This window comes from Panthera uncia (genome assembly GCF_023721935.1).
Source record: "Panthera uncia isolate 11264 chromosome B3 unlocalized genomic scaffold, Puncia_PCG_1.0 HiC_scaffold_1, whole genome shotgun sequence".
In the NCBI taxonomy this organism is placed as follows: Eukaryota; Metazoa; Chordata; class Mammalia; order Carnivora; family Felidae; genus Panthera; species Panthera uncia.
Window position 1 is genome coordinate 7,173,494 of NW_026057582.1, and position 23,378 is coordinate 7,196,871.

The following is a 23,378-nucleotide window of genomic DNA, read 5'->3' on the forward strand; positions in this document are numbered from 1 at the left end:
AGAGAAAACATTTTCCTAGCACTGACATTCAAGGGGAATTGATTGTGAAACTTTTTATGCTATAGGCCATCCAGTGAACACTTTCCTCAGTAAAACCTTTACGGAAGATGAAGAAATATAATTTTTCATCCAAGTTTGATGTGATCTTATATTAGAAGTTTCAATGGAAATCTACCTGTGGTAGGACAGTAGGTCACACGACACTGGGCTCTGGGCTGATGGCACCACTGAGTGGACACCTCTGTATACCAGCCACATTGAACTGTGGTTGCCTTAATATTCGCCTCATCCCTTCTTCACATTTCAAGGCCTTGATGAGAGCGTTTGATTTTTGCTTGTATTTATATTCTAGTGCCCAGCACGGCGCCTGGCACACAGTAGGCATTTTATAACAGAAGTTAGACACAGGATTGAATTGACCCATTAATAGTACTCAGGTTGACATGTCTCTTAGCCCAGGTACTGCCCAAATGTAACCTGCACCAAGGTTCTCATCTGCCAACTGGCATCATCATCGCCTGGTGACTTTTCGTACAAAGAGACAAATCTGTGGGTCTTGCTGCCTAGATCTCCAGCGTGACCCCATTTCTGTGTTTTCCAGAAAAATGGTCATTCAGTCTTTCCTTCATCCCTGTGGACTCTTCCAGATGCTTCTGACGTGACGCTCTTTGGTTACACAGGCCAGAGTCGTCTGCTGTGGTGCAGGAACAGGTTGTCTGACCACAGAAGTGTGAATGCTTTGACCACAGAGGCTCCTGGTTGCCCTCAAAACCCTCACTGGCCTTCAGGCTCATCTCAAAACCAGCTCTCATGGACTGGCTTCGTATTGACCACACCCCATTATCTCCAAATATACCAACTCTCTCTCATTCCGTTGAACCGCATCCCAACCTATATATGCAACATAAGCCAACCACATGGGAGCCTCTGTGACAGCAGGTGCTGTTCTGCTGATTTATCTCTAGAACCTCTGGGCCCAGCACATTTAGGTACACGGTAGGTGCTCAATTAGGGCTGGAAAAATAAATTGAGATAGTTTGATTATGGCCTAGAAGAGCTTCCTGAATGTGGAACCACAATGAACTGTCTGACAAAACCGCCTTTGACAGCATTTTCCAGAACCATCTGTGTAGCCCTCGACATACCCTCGACCCACTTGGAGTTTTGCTTTGCTTTATCCGCTAAGAGTTATGCTCCTGGATCCTTAAAGTCTCCGTAATCTAGAAAATATCTCCCTGGGTCAATTCGTGGCGTTACCTTAACACTTTGACCCCTCCATCAGTGTAAGCCAAGGAAGGGGCCATAGAAAACTGCCTCCCCAACACTGGCCTTCACATTATGCCCTATTGATATCCTTAAGTGTCCAATATATTGTCTTAAAATGCATTTTATTCCTGACACACACTTATACTACTGTCACGTTTTTATAATATATGACTCCAAGTAATCCCTAAGATCAAATTGAGTTTGACCAATAATTATATAAATGTCACTAACAGTTTTGATTTCTTGAAAGTTCTGGTTGGTTGTTCTTTCATTAATCACAAGACGCGGAAATGATTTCATGTCAAGCCCACGTGGCTTTGCAAAAAGAAGATTAGAAGATCATACGTTTCGACTCAGAACTCCAAGCGGACTCACAAGCGGAATTTCTATTCTGATACCAGCTCCGAAATGTAAGGGTCTGCTGGGTGTGCCTTTTTAATTTTTAATTTTTATTATTTTTTAAAATTTTAACGTTTATTCATTTTTGAGGGACAGAGAGAGACAGAGCATGAGCAGGGAAGGGGCAGAGAGAGAGGGAGACACAGAATCCTAAGCAGGCTCTGGGCTCCGAGCTGTCAGCACAGAGCCCGACGCGGGGCTCGAACTCACGAACTACGAGATCCTGACCTGAGCTGAAGTCGGACGCTCAACCAACTGAGCCACCCAGGCGTTCCTGCGTGTGCCTTTTTAATGCTCATAAATCCAGAGGTTATAAATCACTCGATTCCCTTTTCTAAATAAAATTTCCATGTGAAGGTCAAGTTTTCACATGGGACTTTAACCTTCGTGGACCAGCCATGGCTACAATTGAAGATAAGAACTCTGTAATGTGACCTCAATGTCTACAGCCTCGCAAATGTGTATAACAAACAAAATAAAAGTGGGATTAGTTTAAAGAGATTGAACGTTGGGCTCATTCTGAAATACTCCGGGTAGCAAACTCCAGTGTCAGAGAGGCCTGCCCTTCTGCTGCTAGGACCCTCCAAATAGTCTTGAATTGGGCCAGGAAATAGGTGTACGAATTCCCTTGGCACATCCTCAGAGCAGGAAAAGGTGGTTTGAGGCAGAAAGTCACTGCCATTCAAGGGCTGCCTTCAGGGAACACAGTGCCGCCATGTTCCTTTCTGCCCATCCAGAGTCCTCTTGAAGAGGTAGATCCCCGCCCCACATCTCTCCAAGTGGATTGGGATTTGGACCCGAGACATCTGTGTTCTGATCAGAATCCACCGCTAGAAAGACCTGATACTTAAAGCAAGTCCTTCAGACTCTCTGGACCCAAGTTAGTTTATCTGTTCAAGGGGTGCATCTTTGTATTGAACAGCGCCCTGTTCCTGGGCCTGTTTTGGGAATCTAAGCGAATGATAGCACTCTTTGCCTGGCTTATTTGCCAAGTCTTGAGTCTCAGCTTCCTCTGAGAAGGCTTCCATGCCCTCTCCTCAAACCCCAAAACCCGGCTGACATAACTCCCCTGGACTCTGAAATCACCTTGGAGTTCTGCCGTCTAGAATGGTCCTAGCCTGGTATTCCCAGCTGTTAATGGGCACACCCCTCCTTTAGACTACAATGTCTGTGAGGGCAGAGGGACCTTGCCTCTCCCCACCGTGCTGTGCATTCTCCCCATGGCAGAGTGCACTGTTGAAAAATATTCAAAAGCTATATTCCCAAAGGACCCTGCTTCCTCCTTTTCCCGCCTGGCCCAGCTCCCGTGACCTGAAATGGTAGCAAAGATCCAAATGAAATAGGTTTGACCAGCCTCCAAAACGCCAGTCACTTTGCAATGGCATTTATTTATTTATTATTATTTTTTTAACGTTTATTTATTTTTGGGACAGAGAGAGACAGAGCATGAACGGGGGAGGGGCAGAGAGAGAGGGAGACACAGAATCTGAAACAGGCTCCAGGCTCCGAGCTGTCAGCCCAGAGCCCGAGGCGGGCCTCGAACTCACGGAGTGTGAGATCGTGACCTGAGCCGAAGTCGGACGCTTAACCGACGGAGCCACCCGGGGAACCCCTGCAATGGCATTTCTAAATGGCGTTATCTGGGGGGACAGAGTCTTGGGTTTTCGTCACCTGATCGGCAGAGGCAGCAGTAACCTTTCCAGTCCCTGCAGGCTCCAGAGGCCAGCACCTTGGCCCTTGTCTCCCGACAGCAGAGTTGCTGGTTGAAGTATTGTGGGGACGGAGGGCTTCCGCGGGGGTGCAGAGGGTCTCCATCCACGTGGATGAGGACACAGCGTGGATGCGAAGTGTGGACTCCGGGGCTCTAGCCCCGGCACTGACGGAGTCACGGCCTCTGTCCCAGGCCTCAGCTTTCCAATCTGTATATTGGTCACATGTTACATCCGTGTTCTTCCCACTTACCTTCGCCTTGGTCTTTGGCCGAAAAACATTGTTCGTAGTGTAGCCCAATACAGCAGGGTACTCTGCTTGAGCAAGAGGGAGGAGCCTGAAGCTGTCCCGCGCCCCGCCCCCCACTTTCCTGGGACCCCTTCTGAGGCTCTTTGGAACACAGATCGAAAACCACGATGCTGGGTGACTGGAGGTTGCCCTGGAGGCAGCAACCTCTCCTCTGTGATGTGTCTGGTCTGTGGCGAGGGTGACCGATCGCTCCAGCTCGCCCGAGACGGGGCAAGTTCTGAGACTCTGGGGCTTTGGTGCTAAAACACGGGAAAAACTGGGCTGAGTCGGACACCCTGCCTATGGGCAAACCACACCATTTACCCTGGGGACCGGCACAGCCCTGACCTGCACGGCCAGCCAGGCAGCTGGGACTCGGTGCCTTTAGGGAAGAGGGACACACTGGACAGAATGGAAATCTTTCACCCGGTGCCGCAGGGTGACATGGTGCCGGGATCACATTCTGAAAACGCGACTGCATTTTCTTTTCCTTGTTCTCTTGGCCCTTCCTGCCATCCCATCAGTGAGCTCCCTCGGCTCAGGGAAGGATGATGTGGCAGAAAATCCTAGAAAGCACTGGTCTGTTTCAAAAGCCAACGCTTTGGATTTGCAAGCACCTGGGCTTTGGGGCTTACAAAGCATGAAGGACTCAGCTGATGCAATACATTTCATAAACAATAGGTTTAAAAAAAAAAAAAAACAGATGAAGAGCTGTGTCCATTTCTCCTTGCACCCGTAACAAATTGCCGTGAACTTCAAACAACGCACACTTGTCTTACGCTTGAAAGGTCACAAGTCTGACGTGATTGCCCTGGGATGGGATCAAGGCTTCAGCAGGGCCACGCTCCCTCTGGAAGATCTGGGAGAGACTCCATTTCCCGGCCTTTTCCAGCTTCTAGAAGCCACCTGCACTCCTGGGCTCGCGGCCCCTTCTCTGTAAAGTCGGCAGGCTAGCATCATCACATCTCTCCCTGGCTCTGACCGTTGGTGTATCTCCTTCTCTCCCTCTGCTTCCATCATTATAGCCCTTTCTTTTCTCCGAACCGCCCGTCTCCCTCTTATGGAGACTCTTATGTGCTGATAGTGGGCACACTCAGATAATGCAGATACTCTCCCCATCTCAAGGTCTTTAACTTAATTACACCTGCCAAGTCCCTTTTGCCACGTAAAATAACAGCCACAGATTTGGGGCGTGATTAAGATGTGGACACCTTTGGGATGGGGGGTGCCAGTATATTATCCACCGCAAGAGCCAAGCAACTTTGCCAACCTCAAGTCTTCTCCAGGCCGGAGGAGGGTGGGGCAGCCGGTCGCAAGGGAAGGAGAGGTCCATGGGGCCTAAAATAAGAGGGCTCAGGGAAACACTGTAGACAGATTGAGCTGGCACCCGGACCCCATCCAATTTTGAACTTGAAATCTCATCCGTTCTTAGTACCACACAGCTGTACAGGAGCCTCCTCGAGGTCCACAGGGGGTCCAGTCTCCCACTGAGAGTACCCCACCCAATGTCATTGACCAGGAGAGTCAATGGTCACTCCTGCTCCTGAGGTCCGGCAATAACTTCTTCCCACCAAGCACAGTTAATATGGCACCCATTGATCATTCAGTGGAGTAAACCAATATAGAGCTTGTGGCTCAGCCCAGTCTCCTGTGCAACCAACCCCACATGGACAATCTCCTAGCATGATGGCTGAGGATGATTGAAATCTCCCCTAAGAAAGAGGGTAGTATGCCGGGGAAAGAAGGATGGAAGGAAGGAGGGAGGGAAGGAGGCAGGAAGGAATGAAAGGAGGAAGGAAAAAAAAGAAGGAATAAAAGAAAGAAGGAAAGAACTCTCCGCCCATCCCAGTGCTTATATTTGGTTAGGCACTGAGTTAAACCAGCTCAGAATCTCCTCCAGATAAGGGAAAAACACTGTCTTTTTATAACATCATCGGGCTTATTAGATGAGAATCTTTCTAAGCTCAAAAATATTAGATTTCTTTTTCCCCTGCTCTCCCTACTACCTTAAAACTGTGTTCTTGTCATGTGTCTGTGTCAGACGTCTTGGTGTTAGGACAAAAACAAAACAAAACAAAACAAAACAAAACAAAACAGTAGGGAACTGTGGTAGGGGCACAAAAAAAGGCAAGGTGGATTAGAGGGATGTCTTAAAATTGAATAAACTATGAATCATGACCACTTAATCTTATTATTTATTTATTTATTTATTTTTTTAAATAGGCTTCATGCCCAGCACAGAGCCCAACACAGGGTTTGAACTCACAACCCTGAGATCAAGACCTGAGCTGAGGCCAAGAGTCGGACGCTTATCCGACTGAGCCCCCCTGGGGCCCCTAGATTCCATCTTTTAACAAAAAGAAAACAATTGATCGAGGCCACACATGAGAACACATCCCGCGCTCAGCAAACCTTGGGGAAAAGGCCTTCCAAGTTCAAGGTGCTACTCTCTTGTCCTATGTTCACCGAAATAAAAATCTCAGATCAAAAGCATCTGTCCTCTCCCTTGTATATGTCAAAATGTAATTGGCAACGGTTGGGGTTTGTTGCCTTTATTGCTTTTAATAGCTGTATAGCCACTGATTGCCCAAGCTGATGGTTAATTTAATTTCTGTCAATACAATATTGGGGCTGTCTGCATATTCAGACCATGATTAACTGCTGGAGAGTCCATAACACTGGTGTTATTATTACTGCGTTTAACTACCTCTCGGGAGAAGACAAATTAAATTATGTCGAAAATGCTGTTGATTATCATTACGAACTTATTTGTAGAGCACAATTACTGATCTGTTGTAAAATAAATCAAATTTTTTATCATCTTGGTATAAATTAACTTTACTGTAGGAGACTGGGGAGTGGGGCCTGAAAGAGTTTGGGCCTCCTTGTGTAAGTCGACAGAGAACTGCATTAAAATAATAATCACACGCGAACGTAATATTCCATTTTAATAATGAGCTACTTCATGACCAAGAGTGCCTCGTAGATTACGGGATTTCAACAATAAAGCGGCAAGCTCAACGTGTGCCGGGCGTTGTTGGCGCCAACGCGGGTTGAGACCGGGGGATGAATTATTCCCCGGCTGTGACTCCAATTCAATGTGAAATCACCACTCAAGTCATTTAGGGAAGGCGGCTTTAAGAACGCAATTACATTAATAGCTTACACGCGATCATCAGTTGGCTTCTGCCATTTCTTGACAATTTACTAGGTTCTGTTGCCGGAACGCAAGTTAGGCCGAACCCGTCGCGCGGGATCCCTCAGCCATAGCCCGTCACCCTTTCAACCGCAAGGACCAAGGACCCCAGGCCCCGGGGGCCGCCGAGGCTCAGACTCGCCATCACATAATTAACCATACACGCAAGCTTGATCGCAAGCTGTCCGTTAAGGGCCGATGAAGGCAAGAATGTTGCATGCCCCTCTTGCTGTTATTTTGAGCAATTTCTGCACCTTTAAACAACTAAGTGGATCAAATGGTTGAGCAATTCGAGTAAGAAATATGTACCACTGGGGCCCTTTATTTAAATCCATGTGGCACAGCGGGGCAGCAGACTGGGAGCGTAACAATTTCAGTTCTGGCCCTGCCACCGACAGGCTGCTCTTGGGCAAGATGACCCATCTTGCTGGGCCTCAGTTTCCTCTCTTTTTCTTTTTTCTTTTTTAGAGAGAGAGAGCAAGACAGAGGGCAGGGAAGGGGACGGGGGTGGGGGGTGGTGGGGAGAGAAAATCTTAAGCAGGTTCCACATTCAGCACAGAGCCCGACGCAGGGCTCGGTCCCGCGACCCTGGGATCATGACATTAGCCGAAATCAAGCATTGGTTTCTCAACCAACTGAGCCAGCCAGGCGCCCCTCATTTCCTCTTTTATTAAATGGGGATGTTTGGGGGGGCGCCTAGGTGGCTCTGTCAGTTAAGCGCCTGACTTCGGCTCAGGTTACGATTTCGCGATTCGTGGGTTCGAGCCCCGCATCGGGCTCTGTGCTGACCAGCTCGGGGCCTGGAGCCTGCTTCGGATTCTGTGTCTCCCTCTCTCTGCCCCTCCCCAACTCATACTCTGTACTTCTCTCTCTCTCTGTCTCTCAAATAAATAAACATTAAAAATTGTTTTAATAATAATAAATAAAATGGGGGCGTTTGGGGTTTCGTGGCTTAAGTCTGCTAATTTTTCTATGTTGTGTGACAAACTGCCCCAAACTTAAGGGCTTGACCAAACACCCATATATTGATTGGCTCACAGTTCCGTAGGTCAGGAGTCTAGCTGGAAAGGGGGCCAGAAGTTACAGAAGCACAGCTTTAAGGTAAAGAATGTTACGGTTTGCCACCAACCCCCGGAAGCCAGGAGGCAGGCATGGAACGCTCCTTTACAGGCTCCAGAAGGAGCCAACCTTGCTGACCCCTTGATTTGAGACTTCTAGGCTCCAGAACGTTCAGAGAACTATCTTCTGTGGTGTGGAGCCTCCTCGTTCAGTCATTTAATAGGTAAGCCCAAGGAAATGAGGGCAGAGTATGACCTCCCCGGGGCAGGAGGTGCACCATCTATACAAAGCCTGTCTTCTGCGCCGGGCACTGAGGATTCTAATAAAGACGACCAACGTCTACAAGGAGGAGCTCAGCCCTGCCAGTCACTGTGCCACCTGCCCGCTGGGACACTGCCCCTCCCACCGTCCCCGTTCTCCCGACTCAAGCTGCTGTCGCGGGGGTCTGCACCGTGTGCGGCCCGCCCATCTGACCAGGAGCTCTCAGTAAGTTACCACCTCCTCTGTTGCCCCAACCAGCTGACCTTGGCTTGACCACGGGATGAGGAGAAAGGAGGGCCGGAGCACGTGACCTCCCGGCTGTTTTTAAAACACAAAGTGCCGGGCGCGGAGACGGGGGTGCAGGAAGGAAACACAGCCAGCCTACCTCTCTAGCTTTCTATCGGAAGATTGGAATCGTCACCCGGAGCCCGGTGCCCGCAGGCCGTCCACGTTGAATCTTCCTCCTTGGTTCTAGTAGGATCCCTCACCTGCCCCACCCGCCAGAGGGCGCCGCTTACGCCTCGGCACAGACATTGCTTTCCCTACGGGGGCCCCCTTGGGGAGCGATGATCGCGTGGGGTGTGTCCCCTCCCACCCACACCCCGTACCGGCTGGCCTCCCTGCCCCCTGCGTTTCTCCCGGCCGCTCACCTGCCCGCCTGGCAGGCTCTGGGGCCTCCGCGGCTGCCCCGCGGTTCCTGCTCAACTCAGCTCACCCTTCCACTGCCCCAGTGATGAGTCAGTGCTCGGGGCACCAACCGCTCCCTGGGAGTTCGGGATCCACTCCCAGAGAGCTCTGTCCCTCTGAAAACAGTGCTCTGCGAGGAGACGTCTCTCTTTACCAGTGTTTTCTTCCATCAACCGCACGGAAACCTGACGACAGACTCATAAACCCAGACGGTGCCGCGCTGTCGGGGTCCGGGCCCTGGCCGTCAAGGACGCTCTGAGTGGACTCCAAGAGTCACTTGTTTTGAGGGGCTCCTGGGGGACTCGGTCGGTTGAGCGTGCGACTTCAGCTCAGGTCGTGATCTCACAGTCGGTGAGTTCGAGCCCAACGTCGGGGTCTATGCTGACCAGCTCGGAGCCTGGAGCCTGCTTCAGATTCTATGTCTCCCTCCCTCTCTCTCTCTCTCTCTCTCTCTCCCTCTCTCTCTGCCCCTCCCCCACTCATGTTCTGTCTCTCTGTCTCTCTCCTCTCTCAAAAATAAACATTAAAAAAAATTAAAAAAGAAAGTCACTTGTTTTGGTGCAGCCCGTGGGGAGAGCGCGTAGCAGCTTTCCTGAGGTTCTTGGGATTGATAACGACCTCCTGGGGAGCCCTCCAGAGGTCAGAGGGTCTTTGCTGCTTTTCAGGCCTGTAGGGCTCTGAATGCTTAAGGAAGCTTCTAATTCCTTATTGAGAACACCTCAAACAGTTTTTTGTTTTGTTTTGTTTTTTAAAAACATAGCAAACTAATTCTAAATTTATATAGGAAGGCTGAGGTCCCAGAATAGCTAAAACAACCTTGAACTAGAAGAATCACGTGGGAGGAATCACCCTACTCAACAGTAAACCTTACCATATCCCTAGAATAATCACAATGGTGTGGTTTTGTGTGAGGAAGGCGCACACAGATCACCAGCCAGAAGAGAGATCCAAAACAGACCTCCACCAATATGCCTACGGGATTTTTAACAAAGCTGCAAATACAGTTCAGAGGAGGAAGGATGACCTTTTCAGAAGATGGTCCAGATATCCACAGGCAAAAGAAAATGGGCTTCCGCTTAAATCTCACATCTTACACAAAAGCTCACTCAGAGTGGATCAGGGACTCAAAGGTAATATGTGCAACTAGAAAGCTTTTAGGTGAAAAAAAGAGGAAAAAAAGAAAATCTTCGGGAACCAGAACCCAGCAAAAAGATCTCAGACTTGACACAAAAAATGTGATCTAGAAAAGGAAAAGTGGATCAATCATAGCTCATCAACATTAGAAACTTCTCCTTTGCCAAAGACCATGTTAAGAAGCTGCAAAGAAAAGCTGTAGGCTGGGAGAACATCTTTGCCAACCACATATCTGGAAAAAAAAAAAAAGATACATCCGGAATCTATAAAGAACTCTCAAAAATCAACAGTGAAAGAGACAAATAATCCAGTTAGGAAATGGGCAAAAGACATGAACAGGCATTTCACCAAAGAAGATACTCAGATGGCAAAGGAGTACCTGAAAAAAAACGTTCAGCATCATTAGCCATTAGGGAAATGCAAAGGAAAACCGCAGTGGGATCTCACTGCACACAGCCATCAGAACGGCCAAAATACCAAATAGGAACCCCACCCAATGCTGGCGAGGACGTGGGAAAACTGAACCACTCCTACCCCTACTGGTGGGGAGGTAACATGGTGCAGCCACCCTGGAAAATAGTTTGGCAGATTTTTAAAACGCTAAACATGCGATGACCGTGGGACCCAGCAATTATACTCTCAGCGGTCCATCTCCCCAAAGTGAAAACTTAGGTTCCCACAAAAACCGGTACGTATACGTTTATCACAGCTTTCTCCCTAATAACCAGAAAGAACCCAGGTGCTCTGGTGGATGAATAGCTGAAAAAGCCATGATGTAGCCACACCACGGAATGCTCTTTAGTGATAAAATAGGACAAACCATCGATACCTGCAGCTTGGATGAAACCAACCCCCGAAGGTCGTACTGGCATGATTCCATGCACGGAACATTCTTGAAAGGGAAGAATGACAAATGGAGAACAGATAAGTAGTTAGCCAGATGTTACAGGGATGGGGTGGGGGCGGGGCAGGAGGCAAGTGAGATCCTGGACGCTGGTGGCGATGGGAATGTTCCGTACCTTGACTGCAGTGTTGGGTCCACACGGGTTATAAAACTGCACAGAACTAAAGACATACATACGCGCAAATGAGTTCTAACGAAATGGGAAATCTAGATAAGATCTCTGCATTGCTTCAAAGTGGAAAAGCTGGTTGCGACATAGCTTCCGTTTCGCAAGTTCCCAGGGCAGGAAACTGGGTCAAGTGTCCATGAGATCTCTCTGGAGGACATGTGAATCTGCAGCTACCGTAACATGAAAAGTTTAACGATAAAGAAAACCCCACTCGTACCCAGAATTCATGAACGATTGCCGTTTTTCCCACCAAATTCTGATGGCTGCCACCCCCTAAGACAGCGTCTTTAATAGATGGAGTTAAAACCTAAGCGTGGCTCTCCACTGAAATGAGTCACACGTGCCATTAGAAAGGCACTGAATGCTTTGCTCATTCTCGCGGGTCCTCTGGACCCATCCCAACAGCAGAAGTGAATAGAAAATAGCAATGGGTCTCTTCTCTTGGGCTGAGGTGAGACTTAGGGCTTCCGGATATTAGGCTACGTGTACATTCACATCATGCTCACAGAGAAAGCGGAGAATGAAAAGGCTGAAAGAGGCCTTTCTCTACAAAAAGCAACAAAGAGTATTAGTCAACATCTGCTCGATGCAAACCCGCAACATTTTGCTTCTCATTTCTCTGGGCCAAACCTACTAAGACTCACAATAGGGCTGAGCACAGTACAGATGAAGAGCGGACTGTGAACTGTGTGTAGAAACTTACATTGGATTTCTTTATGATTTCAGACGTGTTTGGTCATTCGTAATTCATCACCGGCGCATCTTCAGCTAATGGAGTAAACCCGGTTCCACCCAGCCTTGTCTCCACGGCGCGAGAAAAGCGCGTTTCGGGGTTGCCGGGGGAAGGAGGAAGAGCAGAGGGAGGAAGGTGTGTGTGCAACTCTGAGTGTGCACACACATGCATATGCACGCAGATGATGCAAATTAGCACAGACCTTGACCCGCAGAGTCAGTACGGAGTGAAATAAATCAGAATCAGGTAGCGGGGGCCTGGGTGGCTCAGTCGGTTGAGCGTCCGACTGTGGCTCCGGTCATGATCTCACGGTTCGTGGGTTCGAGCCCCGCGTTGGGCTCCATGTGGACAGCTCAGAGCCTGGAGCCTGCTTCCGATTCTGCGTCTCCCTCTCTCTCTGCCCCTCCCCTGCATGCACTCTATCTCTCAAAAAATAAAATAAAATGTTTAAAAAAAATTTTTTTAAAGAATCAGGCAAATGTGCAACCTCATACTCACTTCAGTCAGTGTTTGAGTCAAGAGCCAAGCATGAGCCCCTGCTTGCCTTGCACAGGGTCATTTGTCAGTGGGCACTTGAGGGTCCCCAAGCTGGGAACTGACGAGCCTCCCTCTGCAGACGGGAAGCCTGAACGACAGAGGGAAACGGGTTTATCCAGAACATTCCACCAGACTTGCTAGCCATGAGCCCTCAGACCACTCCCCCCACCTGTGCTTGTTTTTTCCAGCTTTATGGAGATGTAACTGACAAATAGAAAAATTGTAAGAAATTTACAACATCACCTTGTAACTATACAAGGGGGTGATTTGATACATTGTGAGAGGGTTCCCTCCCCCCATGTAGTTAATTACTACATCCATCACCTGGCCGATTTACCTTCCCCTTTTATGCTAAGAACCTTCCAGTTCTACTTAGCAAATTTCAACTATGCAACACAGCATCAGCAACTACAGTCACTGTGTTATGTAGGAGATCCTCAGACCTTACTCATAACTGAGATTGTAGGCTTTGACCAACCTCTCCCTATTTCCCCCAGCCCCCAGCCCCTGGTGACCACTTTTCTAGACTCTGATTTCAAACTTTTTTTTTTCTTTTTTAAGCCTGCGGTACCTGTCTTTCCCTGTCTAGCTTATTTTACACAGCGCAATGCCCTCCAGGTTCATCCACAGGGCTGCAAATGACAGAACTTCTTTTTTTGGAGGTTCCTGAATAATGTTCCTTTGTATCCAGTCGGTGCTTGAGTTGTTAGTTACACGTCTGTTTCCCCGTGCAGCCTGTGACTCCTCAAAAGCACCGCTGCCTCTGATAAAGTGCTACACTCCTAGAGCTCAACCAACCTTGGCACAGGGTCATGGCCGGGTGACGGGGTGTTGAACGCTTCTTGAGCTCTAGTCCCCTGAGCTGTGCTTTGACGTCAATAACACCTTATTTTCTAAGTACACCAAGAATACCGGCTGCCCTTCCAGATGCATTCTTTGGTTTTCTCTGCCGGCTCTTGTGTCCAAGGAGGCTGCCCATGGCGATGATGCTACTACCTAGGCTCCCCTGACCCCTGGATTCTGGCTGGGCTCCGTTTTCCAGAGGTGCGCCTCTGGAAGATCAGACGGTGGATGGAACAAGTAGGATGACTCCCCTCCTCCCGGCCAGCCTCAGTTTCTCCCAGAGAGCAGGCCTCTCGGTGCTAACAGCTTCCTCCTGTTGTTAGTCACTGTGTCCGTCACTGCCTCTTGCTGATCCCGTGGTCATTATGAGGGCTGTTTGCCACGGTTCTTTCCGGCACTCGTGACGAGCGCGCTTCCTGGCTTCCTCATCAGGCAGCGCCCGCGTGCATATTCCTGACACAGTGGCTGCCAATGAGGAATTGCCGGAACTTTCTTTGTTGTCTGTCACGGCCACGGGCATCATTTCAGAGAGAGGTCGTTCCGTGAGCCCAGGCCCCAGAGAAAAGGCGAAGGAAGGAGGGCGCAGCAGAGCACGGGGAGCTTTCGAAACACGTAGCGTCAGCAAGCAGCAAGCTGAGATTTGTCCCCGCAGGGTGGCCTCCTCTATCGGGACTAACACAGTGACCTTACCCCTGACCCTCTTCAAATAGTCACTTCATTGAATCCTTGTCGGTTCACTTTGGGTACGACATCCATTTTCTGTGGGAATCTCAGTGATCATGAAACATTTGAAGGGTTTTGAAACGTTTGAAAAGTACAAAAGGGGCGCCTGGGGGGCTCACTCGGTTGAGCATCCGGCTTTGGCTCAGGTCATGATCTCGCGGTCCTTGGGTTCGAGCCCCGCGTCGGGCTCTGTGCTGACAGCTCGGAGCCTGGAGCCCATTTCAGATTCTGTGCCTCCCTCTCTCTCTGCCCCTGCCCCGTTCATGTGCACTCTCCCTCTGTCTCAGAAATAAACATTAAACAAATTTAAAAAAAGGAAAAGTACAGAAAAACATAGATAAGTAAACCCAATAAACCAAAACACTACTACTCAGAGATAACAACTATAAATATATTGGCGTGTTTCCTTCCAGTCTTTTTTTGCACTGTGTGTGTGGGGCGAGGGGGGCACGTTTCTATGTAGACATGTTTCCATGCTTTTGCACGCAATGGAGACCAAATTATTACCAGCGCCCTTCTTACGGCTGCGTGGCTTCTCCCAATAAGGTGAAGATTGAGAAAAATTGTGACAATAACTTTAGCCAACACAGCTTTGACCTCGTTTAATTGAATTGACTGGTGCCCCAGAGACAAATAGCCAAGCAGGGCCAAAGCACACAGCGATCTGATGGCCATTTCACGGAAGCCTGTTTTTCTGCCAGGCTCTTACAGTGGGGAAAAGAATGGAGGGAGCTTTGCCAAAGGAAAATAAAACATCCGACCCCAGGGGAGCCGGGCACAATGGCTGCGCTGGTAGGAAACAAGCCATACCATGTCAACAAACAGAAAATGAATGGGCCCTGTCACGAAGCTGGAATTTGGGAAAGGTCTGGTTTCCAGGCATTTTATGGTAGCAGCAAAGAAGCAGGGGTAATTCGTGTGCATTGTCAGTTGAGCCCCTCTCAACACAGCCGGTTTAAAACGGCACAATGGGAGCGTGTTGGGGAGGCGAGCACTCACAGAAGGCCTTGCGCGGCAGGCCTGGCTGAGCCCAGGAGCAGGCAGTGGCCCCGGGTGCACCAGACATGAACCTGAGTCCTCCCCGGCCTCTACCTGGGTCTAATTACAGAGGGGCAAAGAGCTAACAAGGTTACAAAAGCATTAGTAGGTAGATGAAACCCAAACTCCATTCCGACCCCGAAGCCCGCGGTTTCTTCGCGAGGCGTGCCAGCTCAGGGGGCAGAGGGATGGATGTGGAGAGAAAGAGGTTCTGCCTCTAAGAGCTAAGGCCCTGGTTGGTGTGGCGGAACCTGGTTAGAGCCTTTCATTCTTGACGGTAAGAAGACTACATTTCCCAGCTTCCCTCGCAGGGCCCGGGAAGCTGGTCATGTGACTGGCTCTGGCTCACGACATGTGGGTCTGGAGGATGGATGCATTTCAACATCTAGGCTCTCGAATCTCCCTCTAGAGCGTTAGGTGGCTCCCTCTCCCTTCTATATGGCAGAACCTTGTCACGGGTTACTGGTCAGAGAGGACAGCCCAGGAAAGCCACCAGACCCACGTGGCACTGTGAAATCAATGGGAAATTAACGTGTGTGTGTGTGTGTGTCTGTGTGCGTGCGTGTGTGCATGCACACTTTTATTTTGCAAAGCCACAATTTCGGGCTTGGTTGTCACAGCATCTAGCATGCGGCACCCTGACTAAGACAGTTTGGTACCTGAGACGGTACAGAAGGTGTCACTGACTGTGGCAGTATATGCCAAGGTAACAGGGAGGCAGGAGAGGTCACATTAATTAAGGCACGTTGGGGAGACGAACATGCATTGTGCCCTTCCCGCGTTCTGAGTCCTGTGGCGTATTTTCACAGTCAGACTTCTACTGTTTTAAAAAGTTCTGAGCACCCTGGTATCATGCCGGAAACTGGGGATCTCTCTGTTGCGCAGATACTCAGGGAGACGATGACAGTGACAAGGCACCAAGAACTGTGTTGGATGAAGGGCACCAATGCTATTATAAACCCCCACCACGTCCGTGTTGCCGAGGTGCTGAGACAGGATATGTGGCCAAATTTCACTCGCAGGGTGTTGGTCTGGGTGATGTGTCAAGAAACCACCGGTGGGGCCGGGCGGGCACGAAAACAGACCATCGTAAAGAACGGAAGAGAAATACATCCCCCCGAATGTGGAAACCTGCTACTTAACAGATGCTGTGTAGATAAGGGAGGAGAAGAGTGAGAGATGTCGTAAGTAGGACTGGAAGCATTGACCACTCACATGAGGGCAGATGAGGCTTGGTTCTTTACGTCACACTGTACGTAAACACCAGCTACAGATCGGGTGAAGATTGGGAGGCAGTCAAGAGAGTGTGACATTTGCAGAAGAAATCATAAGAGAATGTACTGCTTCAAGGTAAGGAGGGATATTTTAAAACAAGACGTTGAAAAGTGTAAATCATTGGGGCGCCTCGGTGGCTCAGTGGGTTAAGTGTCCGACTCTTGCTTTCGGCTCAGGTCGTGGTCTCACCGTTCGTGAGATCAAGCCCCACGTTGGACTCTGCACTGACAGCACAGAGCCTGCCTGGGATTCTCTCTCTCCCTTTCTCTCTCTGCCCCTCCCCTGCACTCGCTTTCTCTCTCTCTCTCTCTCTCTCTTCCTCTCAAAATAAATAAACAGGGTTTAAAAGTGCAAATCATAAATTAAATAATCGAATTGGTCACATTGAAATTAGAAATAGTCAAGGAAAAGCACCCTGCGTGAAGCATAAAAAGGCAAATCACAATTCAGAAGATCCTCGCGAACACAGAACCAAAAAAGGATCAGTATTCACAATGCCAAAAACAAAGCAAAGCTCAAGCCTACAAATTAATATGGAAAACAACCAAGCCGACTCTTAAAACATAGACGAGTATCACAAGGAGGCAAGTCACAGGCGGGGACCTGAATGGGGAAGGGCATCCAGATTCTCGGCCTCGTTAGTGGGCAGGAAACTGCAGGTTGGCTTTTCAATAAGAGATTATTTTATACCCGCTAGAGAGCAAATTTTAACGTAGGGTGAGGTACTAGCTGTTCACTATTTCCTCTTGTTTTTGGGGGGTAGACTGAAATGGGGTCTGTCAGCTACCGGGGCAGAAAGGGGCAGCCTCCAGTTGAGTTCCAGCCAAGAGCGCGTGAGTAAAGTCACGGGTGCCATTTTCCACCCTGTCTTCCACAAGCGGATCAGGACGGCGACTCCCAGGGTGGCCTTGAAAGCCAGATACTAAAATGATGGAGCTGTTGATCGGCCTGTGTCCCTGAATGACAAGGGGGAACAAGGTTGCCCCCCACCAGGAACGCGCTCCTTGGACTGTCATTGGAGGGGAGAAATAAAGGGCTGTGTCCGAATCACTGTACGTTTGGGGCCCATATGTTACCACAGCCTATCCCACCCTCGACGGTACGAAAATGGGAGTGAGAATCTGGAGAACTGGGACCCTCGTAAAGGAAAGTCGAAGACGTCTATACCAAGAAATTCCACTCCTGTAGATTCTTGGAGAAACACATGTGGATATCAGGAATGTCTACGAATCTTCGGACAGAACTAGTTTGTAAAAACCAACCTGAAAACGGTCCATTAACCGGGAGAATGGACTCACGCAGCGTGATATGTGGGCGTGTATCTATATGTATGTGCGTCTATGTCAGGAAAAATATATTCTTCTGAAAGCTGTCTTTTTGGAGGTCTGTCTCGGGAGGTTCATCCATGGTGAGAAAGGTGCCTGTATTTCATTCCTTTTTGCGGGCTCTATAATATTCCAATGTGTGTGTGTGTGTGTGTGTGTGTGTGTGTGTGTGTGTGAATCTCCAGACATAAGTATGAGGACAAAATGCCACTTTCCGGAGACTATATGGGCTATCATTCCCAAACCTGAACGACATACGATTCAGGGAACACTCAATGAGGAGACAGAGGAATCGACAAACAGGGATTCAGGAGAACCCGTAAGTTCCGGAAGAGGAGCAGCGTTGAGACCAGGGAGGGGCAGACACAGAGGGTTTCAACAGGATTGGTCACGTCCCAGCACGTCACCTTACGCCTCAAGTCCGCTGCCGGTGTTGGTTTTATCACTAGTCGTTGGACTTACACACGCCTCACGTGTATTCCTGAACGAAATAATAAAAAAGAGCGAGAGAAATATGCGCACGTACTTATCTAGGCTCAACACTATCAGGGGCCGAGGCAGACACGGTGGCTATTGTCCTGTGCAGGACGAGAGATGGAGTGCTGGGGAGCTGTCCGTGGGGACTCAGGGGTACACTCGGCAGGGGTTGCTGACCGTGTGGACGTGGACGCAGAAGGAAAAAGGCGAGTGTGTGACAATGGCCCCCAAGCGTGTGATCGGCACACGTGGATGAATGTCACCCGTGTGATTTAGCACAGCAGGAAACAGCGAGTGAGGGTGAATTTCAAGTAGACGGGGAAATGACTCCGATGAACACAGGGCATGCGTAGAGACCCGGACGGAAAAGCAGGAGCCCGGCACTTCCATGAATAAAGTCTATTTCCCTCAGATGCAACAGCAAGGCAGAAGGTTGGTCAAAGGGCTGGGATATTTTTGTTTTAAAGACGGGGATGAGATGGTGATACTCTGGCAACAGAAGAAGAATGGCTCTCGGCCCTGAGGTTCTTTCAGTCTCAGACGATACGCAGAGAGAGCAGATGTGGGGTCAAGAGTTGTAGAGGGTTAGCGAGAAGTCAGGAGCGGGGAGGCCACGCCAGCCAGGTCTACAAGGTGAAGGACAGAGACTCGGAGAAAAGGTGAGGGTGGCTGGGGGTGGTCGTGGCTGGGGGAGAGCTCAGATGGCACCAGGCGCAGGGATGCGGCGGGGAGTTGCTCAGGGCCCAGGAGAAGGAAGGGTACGTGAGGGTACGTGAGGTTGCACGGAAGGGGGGCTTGGATCTGGGGCGTCATCTTGTGAGCATATGAATGAAGGAGATGGTGGGTTTAGGCACACGAGTCTGGGGTGGGGTGGGGGGGGGGGCTGCCAGGGGAAGGGCAGGGATGACCGCTCACGGCCAGAGCGTGGCTCCCAAAGGCTCTGGACATATACCGATGGGGGCATGACAGTCTGTGTGCACCTGTGTGTAGCCAATCAAGAAGACGCCGCGTCTCTACCCCGTGGCCTGGCATGGAGTTTGCCCCGGGGGCCAGCAGGGGTGTGACTGAGAACCCCTCACTTTGGGATGAAAGGAAGACGAAACAGACAGGGTCCCTGCCCTCACGGAGTTCGTGCTCGACAAAATAGCACCCCGTTTAACGTACTCCCATCTTCCCATTTTACAGCAGGGGAAACTGAGGCTCGGGGCATTTAGGAGGTTTGCCCAAAGCCACCCGATTAGAAGGCAGCAAGGACAGACGGCCGTCTGCCCAGCTCCGCACCACACCATCCAGCCTCAGAGAAAGTGCCTAAATAACAGAATACTTGGGCCGGGCAAACCAGGCCGGCTCGGCTGCCTGCTCTCTCTGGGCGCGTGGAATTCTAGTTTGGAGCGACATCCTAGAATGCCCTTCTGTCATCCGCTGCCACCTTCACTACGCTGGAGGGGCTGACATTTACATTTTTAAACCCTTTTTGTCAAAATTAACGCCAGCGTTCCCAGGTGCAGGATCCTGTCCCGTGGATCACCTGCAAAGCAGGAACGAATTGTAAACAAAAATTCCCGCTATTACATAAGACATTAAAATTGGAACAAAAACTTGAATTTAAACCAGCTCAATTCTGTCCCGAATAGCAAAGTGCTGAACAATGGAGAAACCCTGTCTCTATTCAAAGTCTTCCGAGAACAAAGGAAATTGTCCCCAAATAAAGCAATAACCTAATACCATATTAATAATAACCTTGGAACTGTATAGCCTGCTTAACTTCACAAAGCATTTTTACATCTGCCATCGTGTAGGGAGGTGACTTCAGGCACAATTGTAGTGATTAAACAAAACCCAGAGTTTATTATAAGGTTATATTTGAACAACTGCCAATCCACCTTCCACACTGAAGCCAGAGTTAAACTTTCTCAAAAAAAAAACAACAAAAAAACCAAAAAGCAGTCCTATTAAGATCACTTCTGGACCGTAAAACACCCGAATCCTCCTCGTGAACCCCAGAATGAAGTCAGAAGATCCCAGTGTGGCCGGGAGAGCTTTGCAATATGTGATCTAATATTCTCTGAGCCAAATTTCCCCCTAGGTCCTGGGTGGCAGGATTGCTAACTGGTTAGGAACCCTGAGCGCGGCCTGAAAACAGGGCTGAGTTCTAACCCGGCCTCTGCCACTCTGTGACTCTGTATTCTTGAGCCAATCACCCAACCTTCTGTGCCTCAACTATAAAAGAAAACCAGTGGTGTCGATATCCTGGGGGTGTCTGGGACTTAGATGCAGTTGAGCCATAAGGCGGTGCTTGTCGTAGGTAAGCATTTAAGGAAATATTAGCCCCTGATGTTATTCTGGCCTGTTGTTCCCCCGCTCAGTCTGGAGGGTCGGACCCTCTCTTAGCTCACTCTCATTTGGCAAATCGCTCCTCAATGAAGCTCGAGTTCAAATGTCTCTGGGATGAGTCAGTCGCTCCTCTGCCGGGCCATCGTTGTGCTGTGTCCTAGCGCCCTCACCTTGGGTCCCAAAAATGTATTCGCAGTCCCTTTCCCCACTGGTGTGACCTCAGTGGAGACAGTCCCGCGTGTGATTAGCTTCTGCGGTGTGAGACAGTGAGGGTCGTGAGTCAAACCCCGCGAGGTCAAGGGTCAAGGGCAGCGGGAGCCCTTCGTACACCCGTCCAGGGCCCTCTTCAGCCCCGGCCGGTGAAGGCTGGCCCTTCACACCCACCACCTTTGCCCAGCAGCCATTCCGGGAGAGGGCCAAGTGCAACGCCCCCTCCTGAAGGGATCAGCTTGGCTTTCACTGGCCTCCCGTGGTCAGGCGGGCCAGGAGAGGAACCCAACTTTGCTCCGCCCTCCCGTAGTGCTGGGCTGACTGCCCCACCGTGAGACCTCGGGAGATCAGCCTACCAGCCCCACCCAAGCCAATGAAAGGAAACCCAGGTCAAGAAAGGGGAAGTGATTTGCTCAAGGTCACGCGACTACTGAGTAGCGAACACGTGTTTCGGGCCCTGGGCTGTAAGAGCCCTGAGCCCACACACCCTCCAGCACACAATGCTATGACTGCTCTTACAAAGCATGCACACACACACACACGCACACACGCGTGCACGTGTGGTACTTAGACCCAGTCTCCAGGGTAGAGTCTGACCCAGTGACGCTCGGGGGCTGGAGATACACCCGACCTAGATAAAGGGATTTGGAATTTCTGATGTGTAGATCGTAGGATAAAACTCGCAGGAATTCAGGGGCGCCTGGGTGGCTCCGTCGGTTAAGCGTCCGACTCTGGCTCGGGTCGTGATCTCACTCACGGTCTGTGAGTTCGAGCCCCGCGTCGGGATCTGTGCTGACAGCTCAGAGCCTGGAGCCTGCTTCTGCTTCTGCGTCTTCCTCTCTCTCTGTCTCTCTCTCTCTCTCTCTCAAAGGTAAATAAGCATTAAAAAAACAAAAAGACAAATGCAGGAATTCCTTTTCCAGGACAAGGCAAGTCTGAATCAGCGGAAGAGGCTGGCACATCCCAAAGTAACAAGCGAAGCGATGGGATTTTCAGGTCAGCAGGAAGGATCCTCCTGACCACAATAGCTTCCCCTGTGAGGGCTCACTGTGCCTAAGGGTGTTTCTCTGCAGAAGGCAGTACCCTTACCAGGAGTTCCCTGAGCAAAAGGTTCCTGGTGACAAACCTGAGAGGGAGAAGAAAGAGACAGGCTTAGCGACAAGTGAAGAATGGAGGTCACGAATGCAACTCATCGGGACTCCCCAGTCACCCAACATCACTCCTGGACACAAATGCTGGTTCCAACCTCAGGGCTTCTCCCCCAAGAGATGTCCCCCACGCACCCTCCAGGAGAGGAAGGGGCAGAGGCATCACGAGAAGTTGGCCGTAAAGGATGGCCGGGAAGGGAGAAGGGAGGGGTGTCGAGGAGCTTAGTGTCAACAAGGAAAGGGTGTAGAGCTACTCTCCTCTTGGAACCTGGGAGCCTCCTCTGCAAATGGAAACAGCACTTACTATCAGAGAGTCTGGAAGGTTCTTACGAGATTCTCATGTGGTCCACAGGGAAGGGGGTCCATCACAGTGTCAGACACAAGGTAGGAACACAGTAGACATCATATACCTTCCTTTCTTGCCTCCTGTAGCCTCAAACTCTACTAAATCTTTGGAAAGTCACCTAAGGGCAAGGATCCCGCCATACACCCTTGCAGAGCCCAGTTCAGTCTCAGCGCTGAGGTAACGTCATGACATCACGTCTAGTGTCAGCAATCCCGGATGTTCTTGTTGCCTCCACGTTGGTCAAGTGCCTTTCTCAGCTCTGACAGTGTCGGGAAGCCCGTGCTGCTCTTCGAACCCTGCTGACGAGAAGAAGGAGGCAGAAGGATGGGAATCGCCACCATTGGCAACCGGAAGAGTCAGAAGTGAATACCCAAGTCTTTTTTTTTTTCTTTTTAAATAAACCATTGCTTCGGAGTAATTTTAGATCTATAGAAAAGTTGCAACGATAGCACCAAGAGTTTCCTCACCCCGTTTCCCCTCTGTTGAGATCTCACGCCACGCGGCACAATCGTTAAAACTTAGAAGCCACCATTGCCGCACTGCCGTTAATTCAACTCCACGCTTTGTTTGGGTTTTGCCGGTTCTCCCACCAACGACGTCCTTCCGTTCCAGGATCCAGTTCAGGGCATCACACCCTGCGCTTACTCCTCCTATCTCCTCGGTCTTCTCTGGTCTGTGACGGTTTCTCCGTCTTCCTTTGTTTTCTCATGACCGTGGCAGTCGGGAGAAGTGCTGACCAGGTATTTTGTAGAACGCTCCTCACTTTGGAAAAGCCAAGCCTTGCCGAGGCTGGTTCTCCTTTCACTAACCCACAGCTGCCCCATTTAATGGAAAATCCCATGAAGCAAAACCCCCATGCAAAACATCGGGTATTCCTCGCCAACACTTCGCCATCAAGGGAACACAGGGGAGAACTGTGACCACCGCCCCGCACCCCAAGCCCAGTAGGACCATTTCCAAAGGCTAGCCGGATCTACTCAGTAGAATTGAGTTCCGTGAGGGGCGCCTGGGTGGCGCAGTCGGTTAAGCATCCGACTTCAGCCAGGTCACGATCTCGCGGTCCATGAGTTCGAGCCCCGCGTCAGGCTCTGGGCTGATGGCTCGGAGCCTGGAGCCTGTTTCTGATTCTGTGTCTCCCTCTCTCTCTGCCCCTCCCCCGTTCATGCTCTGTCTCTCTCTGTCCCAAAAATAAATAAAAAACATTGAAAAAAAAAAAAAGAATTGAGTTCCGTGAGGTTGCATGTCTACACCGTCCAATACGGAGCCGCTAGCCGCATGTGGTCACGAAGCACTTTAAGAGCAGCACACGTGACTGA